This window comes from Bison bison, unplaced genomic scaffold (assembly GCF_000754665.1).
Source record: "Bison bison bison isolate TAMUID 2011002044 unplaced genomic scaffold, Bison_UMD1.0 scf7180017864516, whole genome shotgun sequence".
Classification (NCBI taxonomy): Eukaryota; Metazoa; Chordata; class Mammalia; order Artiodactyla; family Bovidae; genus Bison; species Bison bison.
This window is the reverse complement of record NW_011495069.1, coordinates 6,254,611-6,261,494: the sequence shown is the minus strand read 5'-3', so window position 1 is coordinate 6,261,494 and position 6,884 is coordinate 6,254,611. Positions and strand designations below refer to the sequence as shown.

General features: G+C 51.3%; 1 non-coding gene across 1 annotated transcript; it reads left to right on the top strand.

Annotated features, from left to right (window-relative positions):
* Positions 1-1,713: 1,713 nt before the first annotated feature.
* Positions 1,714-1,786, top strand: TRNAG-CCC. Its single transcript has one exon. It is a non-coding gene; the product is annotated as a tRNA-Gly (tRNA).
* Positions 1,787-6,884: the final 5,098 nt, after the last annotated feature.

Below are 6,884 nucleotides of genomic sequence, written 5' to 3'. Positions count from 1 at the left end.
TGAAGCCGTTGCCTTGAGTTGAAGGTGGCCTGAGCTAAGGCAATGGCAAGAGGGTGGGAGAAGGGACAGATGGGTGAAACCTTTCCAGAACAGAACAGCAGAATATTCAGTAGAATGATTTAAGGAGAGAAGGTAAAGATGACTGAATTTTCTGTCTCTGGAGCTTGAGGTGGATAGGGACAGCATTCATGGTGATGGGAGCCCAGGAACAGAGCAGAGTGAGGTCCTCTTCAAAGTACCCATTAGACACCCATTTCTTCAAGAGCTGTCTGTGCTGTACCTCCAGACGTGGGAGCAGATGAAGACCCAGCATCTTCCAGGGAAAGGCTAAAAGTGAGAGAGAAGAGAGTATTAGGGAGAAGCTAACGAGAGACCAAAGAATATTAGGAATCTTTTGGTTGTAAGTAACAGAACTCAATTCAACCTAGGTTTAAAAAAATTTTTTTTAAGGAAAATGAGAGATATTAAGAGTCTAAAAAAAAAAAGGGTCTAGTGGGTCTGTTATCTTGGAGTTTCAAGGGAGTGTCAACTTCAGGCGTTGCTGGATTCAGGGTTCCTGATAATGTCATTGGGTTATCTCCCTGCCACCTCCATCAGTCAATTCTGTTTGTTTCTGCCTTTCTTTAAGAATGGGCCATCTTCTTTCTCTCCCATGACAGACTGGCCCTCTCCAGTCCCAGAAAAGATACATGTTCAGAACATTGATCAGCTCACACTTCGGAAGGAGGAAGCCAGTGGTCCCCATCCGCTGCATCAGCAGTGCTGGGAATGGTGGAGACTTGATTGACCAGCCCATCACACGTGCAAGACCCAGCCCAACCATTGTACCAAGGAGAATGGGGCCCTGTGACTGGCCTACTTGCCTTTCCCAGTGGGTAGGAACCCGTGAGGACACCCCACCAGCCTGCAGGTTTAAGGGCAGACCTCTGGGGAACACTGACATTTCCAGGTTGCACGGAACTTGGGAAGGAGACTGATGAGTCTGAGAGAGGTTCTAGGAGAAGCAAAGTCTTCAAGGGAGGAGAGAAGTTCTACAGGGAGGCAATGGAAAAAGGCAAATTCTGGAAGGGATGACAGGTGCCCCCTGTTCTGGGCTCCAACCACCCACCCTCACTTGGTGTGGAAAAAGGCTGTGAGCTCTGATGGGCCAGTGCAGGTTCTACCACGGCTCCCAGTGGAGCCCATTTCCCCACCTGTGATATGAGGACACTCACAGAACACCCACCCCATAGGATGGGTGAAAGGTGGGAGCAAGATGGCACAGAGAAATGCTTACCCCGATGCCTGGCACACGCTAAATGCTCAGTAATTGGGAGCTACTTATTCTGCTGGTGGAAGAAATTGTTAGTAGTGGCAGTGGTCATAGCCCCAGAATCCTGAGACCCTGATGGGTAGAAAGTTTAGCTGATACCTTCAGGCCCACTGAGGCCTCACGCATTTATTCATTCAACAGTCTTTAACAGAGTCCCTATTGTATGTACCCCAGTCCCAGTGTCAGACATGGCAGCACACAGGCGTCTAAGGCATCGGGAGATATGATATGATGGTGAGTAGCTACTATTCGGGATGATAAGTGCCACAGGGCCTGGGCTGTGGGAGCCCAGATAAACATGGCTCATAGGAGGCACCAGGGCAACTCTATAGGAAAGCAACATTCGAGGTGGCTCCAAAAGATAACTGATGGAGACAAAAAATGCTGATGTTCTGGGGACTTCCCTGGTGGTCCAGTGGCTAAGACTCTGAACTCCCAATGCAGGGGGCCTGGGTTCGATCCCTGGCCAGGGAACTAGATCTTGCATGCTGCAACTTAAAGACCCTGCATGCTGCAACGAATACCTGGCGTAGCCAAGTATATAAATAAATATTAAAACAAATTTTAGGTGCTAATGTTCTCTGCGTGTCACAGTGGGTAAGATGCTGGGTGTGCTGAGCATTTTCATACAGGAGGTGGGGACTGCTGTTCCCATTTCAAGGATAAGGGAATAGGGACTCAGAGTGGGTAGGTGGCTTGCTCAGAGTCACCGTACTTCCAAGTGGGGGCACCAGGGCTGGCCTGACCCCACCGGCTGGGTTTACCAGGTGGAGAGGAGAGAGAGAGGATGCCACGGAGCGGGAGAAGAACAAGGTGACCCAGCCCTCTGGGATGGGGAGAGGAAGGCAGGAGTCCCCCCTGGAGAGCCCACACCTGGGAGGGGGTGAGGCAGGGACAGAAGGACAAGGACAAGATGGGAACCTTGACCTTCAGCAAGTCCTGTGCCTCCTGGGATCTCGGTCTCCTTTGTACAGTGTGGTTGAGCAAGTCTATTATCTCCACCCCCATTTTACAGATGAGGAAACGAAGGTTAGATCCAAGCCTTCCAGGGATGAAGCTCACATGCCAGGGCCACCACACTGCAGTGCTGCTGGAGCAAATGCGATGTGAGAGTTCACTGCAAACCCTCCTCTCTGTGTCAACGGTGGTAGCCACAAAGGGCACCCCAGAGGAGTGGGAGTCCCCACGGGAGCAGCTCTCAGGGGATCCCAGAAGACAGTCCTGTGCTTCTATTCAGAAACTCAGCCTCTTAAGGACCCTGGAGAAAATTTCATTCATGCCCTGGGAGGAATGCATGCCACTTGCAAATGCAGAAACAGCCCCAAAAGAGGGGAGCATCTTGTTCAAGGTCACACAGTGAGCCATGATGGAAACCCATCCAGAGTGCAGCTCGCCTTACCCCTGGTGCTGTGCCCTTTCTCCATTCCAAATCTACTCCTCACCAATGACCTCTCACCTTGCCTCCATTCATAGCAATCTCTATCAATCTGAGCTGTTAATAGGACCAGGCACTTCATCTTTCTTTATCTCTGGTCCTCCAAGCTATCCTATGAAGTATTACCCAGGGCAGCCGTAAGGTCTAGTGGTGCTGGGGTTTAGTTGCTCAGTCGTGTCTGACTCTTGCGACCCCATGGACTGTAGCCCACCAGGCTCTTCTGTCCATGGGATTTTCCAGGCAAGAATACTGGAGTGGGTTGCCGTTTCCTTCTCCAGGGGATCTTCCCAACCCAGGGATTGAACCCAGGTCTCCTGCACTGCAGGCAGATTCTTTACCGACTAAGCTATAAGGGAAGCCCTAAGGTCTAGAAACAGGCAAATATACGTACTTAATACACGGTTCATTGATTGAATATTACAAAACACGTTAAATAATAGTGCGTCTAGACTTTATAGCCACCCTATAAATTATGCAATCCTAATTTACAGATGAGAAAACTGAGGTTCAGAGATGTGACAAGTCTCGCTCCTGGCCTCACAGCAAGGAAGTGACAGCCTGAGGATTAGTATACAAGCATCTCTGACTCCACAGTCTAGGTGCCTTGTCCCTACCCCAAGCTGCCGTTGGGTAAGAGGTGAAGGACCTGCAAAGCGAGGTGAGGAGTAACAGGAGGCTCTGATCCCCAGGGATGAGAAAAGTAACAGTTATTGTGAACATAAGGCTTCCGAAGTCAGGCTGCCTGGGTTTGAATCCTGCTCTGCCCTCAGGCAAGTCACTGGTCCTCTCTGAGCCGCATTCTTCTCATCTGTGGAAGGGGGATGGTAATAATGTGCTCACTTCACTGGGTCGTTGGAGGGTTAGATTAGAAGAGTGTGTGGCACGTGGCTAGCACATGGGAAGAGCTGCCTCTTGTTTGCTGGCCTCTTGTATGGATGGCATTCTGCAGTGACTGCCTTGCCTACCAGTAGGACTGCTTTTATACCAACCGTGGGCTCTGGAGCTGGCCACCTGGGCTCAGCTACTTGCTAGCAGGGTGGTCTAGAGCTTAGAGGGAGACTTAAGGTGAGGCTTAAGCCTCAGGTCTTTCACTTGCATGGCCTTGTACCTTATTTTATATTCATAACTTTCTATTCTTTTTCTTAAAGGGATCCCCCAGTATTGTGTAAGCGCTACTGACAGCCTGCAAAACATGCATCAGGCCCTGTGTGTCTAATGCATTTGGTCTCTCCATGTACCTCGATTTTCTCAAGTAGGGAGGGTGTTATTAAATGAATGAATAGGTGTAGAATGCTTTGAAAACACCTGGCACGTAGTAAATGCCCCAGTAACTATTTTGGCCTCTTAAGTGAGTCTCCAGCTAGTGAATATGCTAAGTGCTAGTCAACGTGCTAAATGCTTTACCCAGGTCGTGTTATTTAATGATGTTTAATCTTCACAGCAACCACTCCCATTTTACAGATGAGAAAACAGAGGCTCAGAGAAATGAGATCACAGAGCTGGGAAGCTAGACGGGTCTGACTCGAGGGCCTTGCCCCTAACCACTGTCCCCACTAGCCCCCCGGTTTAGGATGGGCCCCTGTCCACTGGCAGCTGAACCCGGAGGATCCGGGTCAAACAGGCAAGCACTGTCTGCCAGGCTCCGGTCACAAGGAGGAGGGGGACGAGGCCCCCCCGCCAGGTCCAGCTGGGCCCTGCCACACCTAGCACCCTCGTCCTGCCTGCCCCCTAGAACTTCCTCCAGAGCTCCCGTCACCAGAGGCCCTGGCCCAGGTGGGGCAGGGGCCAACGGGTGACAATGACCGATTTAGAAAGTAAAGTTGCTTCTCAAACAAATAAGAAAGAAGAGGAAAGAAAGAAATGGCCTGCCCGCTTCCTGCCCCACTCTCTCTCCCAGCACCTGGGGCCCAGCTGCAGGGTTTTCACTGCTTGTTTGTTCATCCTGCCTTGAGGAGCCTCTTCTTAAAGCCCCAGGCTCCCTCCCCGCTGGGCCTCGGGATGATTGTGGAGCCTGTGGAAATAAGCACCCTCCGTGATTGTCGCATTGTTGTCTTCTCGGGTATTGTTTGGGATGACAATACCAATAATCACAACAATCTGGGTTTCCTGCAGTTGGGAGAAGTAGGGGATTACCAGCTTGGCTGTGGGAGCTGCCATCCTGGCTCTGAGATGTCTGAGGTGTGAAGGCCTGGCCAGGTTATCCCTTCTCTCTGGGCCTGAGTTGCCTTGTCTGTAAAGTGGGATGAGGTTGTGGTGAGGGTCGGGTGAGTAGGGAAGAAGTAGGCATAGGCATGCCCCGGTGGGGTGGCAGCTACCCAGTCAGCTACTGTGCAAGCCAGGGTCCCGCAGGAACACAATTCTACGAGCCTCTACAGGTGGGGGTGGAAAGCTTGGTGGACTTGGAGGTAAAATAATCCTGAAGCCCTTGGTATGTTCTAGCCGGTGTTTGACGTGCTTTGCAGAGAATGATCATTTCATCCTCACCACAACCAAATGAAGTAGGTACTATGTCATTCCTATTTTACAGGTGTGGAAACTTAGGTGCAGAAAAATGGCTTGCCGGAGGTCAGCCCGTCTGGTAGGTGCAGATGAACTCAGCCTGTCTGGGTCCGGAGTCAGTGCTCTGAGCTGCAGGCACTGGCTTGGGGGCAGGTCTGGCTCTGAGAGTGATTTGCTGTGTAACAGTGGACAAGTCCTTTGCCTTCTCAGCCTCCGTTCTTGTTCTGCAAAGTGAGCAGCCCATAATACCTGCCTGTAGAGTCGGACATGACTGAATGACTGAACATGCACGCACGCACGCACGGGTATCAAAATCCTCGGGGAGACTTGTGGCCAGATGTAGTGACCAGGTAGAGAATGACAATGACTGGATATACCGGGGGCCCAGGAAGCCATGGCTGTCGCTGCCATCATTGTTATTAGTTTTAGAGTCACAGACAAGAGCCAGCCTAGAGGATGCTGAGGGCCCGGCCCAGCTCTGAAAATCTAAATCCTGTGGTTGCAGCTGGGGGAGTGACTCCAGGAGGCACCTGGTAAGAGGTGGCTCCACCCGTTGGGGCTAATGGGGCTAAAAAAAAATCCCTGAGGCGCCACCATGCAATTTGCCAGTCGCCTGCCCCGATTAAGGGCAAACTTTCCCACTCTGCTTCTCCTCCCCACCCCTACTTCCCGTAAGCTGTGTGGCTCCAGAGAAGTCACTTGGCCTCTCTGAGACAGGAAAAGGACATGACCTACATTAGAGATGCTGTAGATGAAGTGCGTAGCCTAGCTCCTGATGTGAAGTCACCAAGAGGCAAGGAGAACCAGAATTTTGAGGCCGACCTATGTTCCAGTCCTCCCTGGGCACGTTCCTTGGACTCTCTGAGCCTGGGAAAGAGGTTTGCACAGCAGCCAACACACAGCAATTGCTTAACTAACAATTGTGGTTGGCTGTGACCATTTCTTATACTTTCCAAGGATGTCCAGAACCCCTCAAAGATCCTGGGGGTTCTAACGTTCACTCTAGTGCTCAATTTCTCTGTTTGTCCCTCCAGAACTGTCCTCTGCCCATCTCCATCTGTTCTGTGCTTGGTAGGTGACCTTGGTGGGTGACATCAATGGGCTTTGTCCTCTGGCTTCTGGTGGGGTGGGGCAGGAGGCAGAGGCAGGTGGAGGGTGACAATCTATTTATTGCCCCAGCCCCTTCCTGCAGGGCACCCACAGGCTGCCCGTGTCCCTCACCCAAAGTCTGCAGCTTCCGTCAGCGGCCCCAGGCATACAACTGTGGCTCTGGGTCCAGGTACCCTCTCCCTCCCGACCCTTTGGGTTGTGAGTGATAACAGCTCTCCATGGTTGCCAGCCCTGGGACACTGCCTTGTCCCTCCTAGTCTCCCTAAATCCTGCCCACATCTTTGTCATAGACCCTTGATTCAATTCTCTTCAAATTACTCAATTTGAATGTACCATCTGTTTCCTGCCAGGGCCCTGATCATGTGTGACGTGTACCCTGATGTATTCATTTAGGACTCCAGGTATGGTCGAATAATAAACATTCACACGGCTTTCACGGTCAGGTATTTATCCACTCAATTAATTTTTGCTGAGATCTGCCATGTCCCAGGCTCTTGGGTATGGAGCTGAGGGCAGAGATGACCAAGA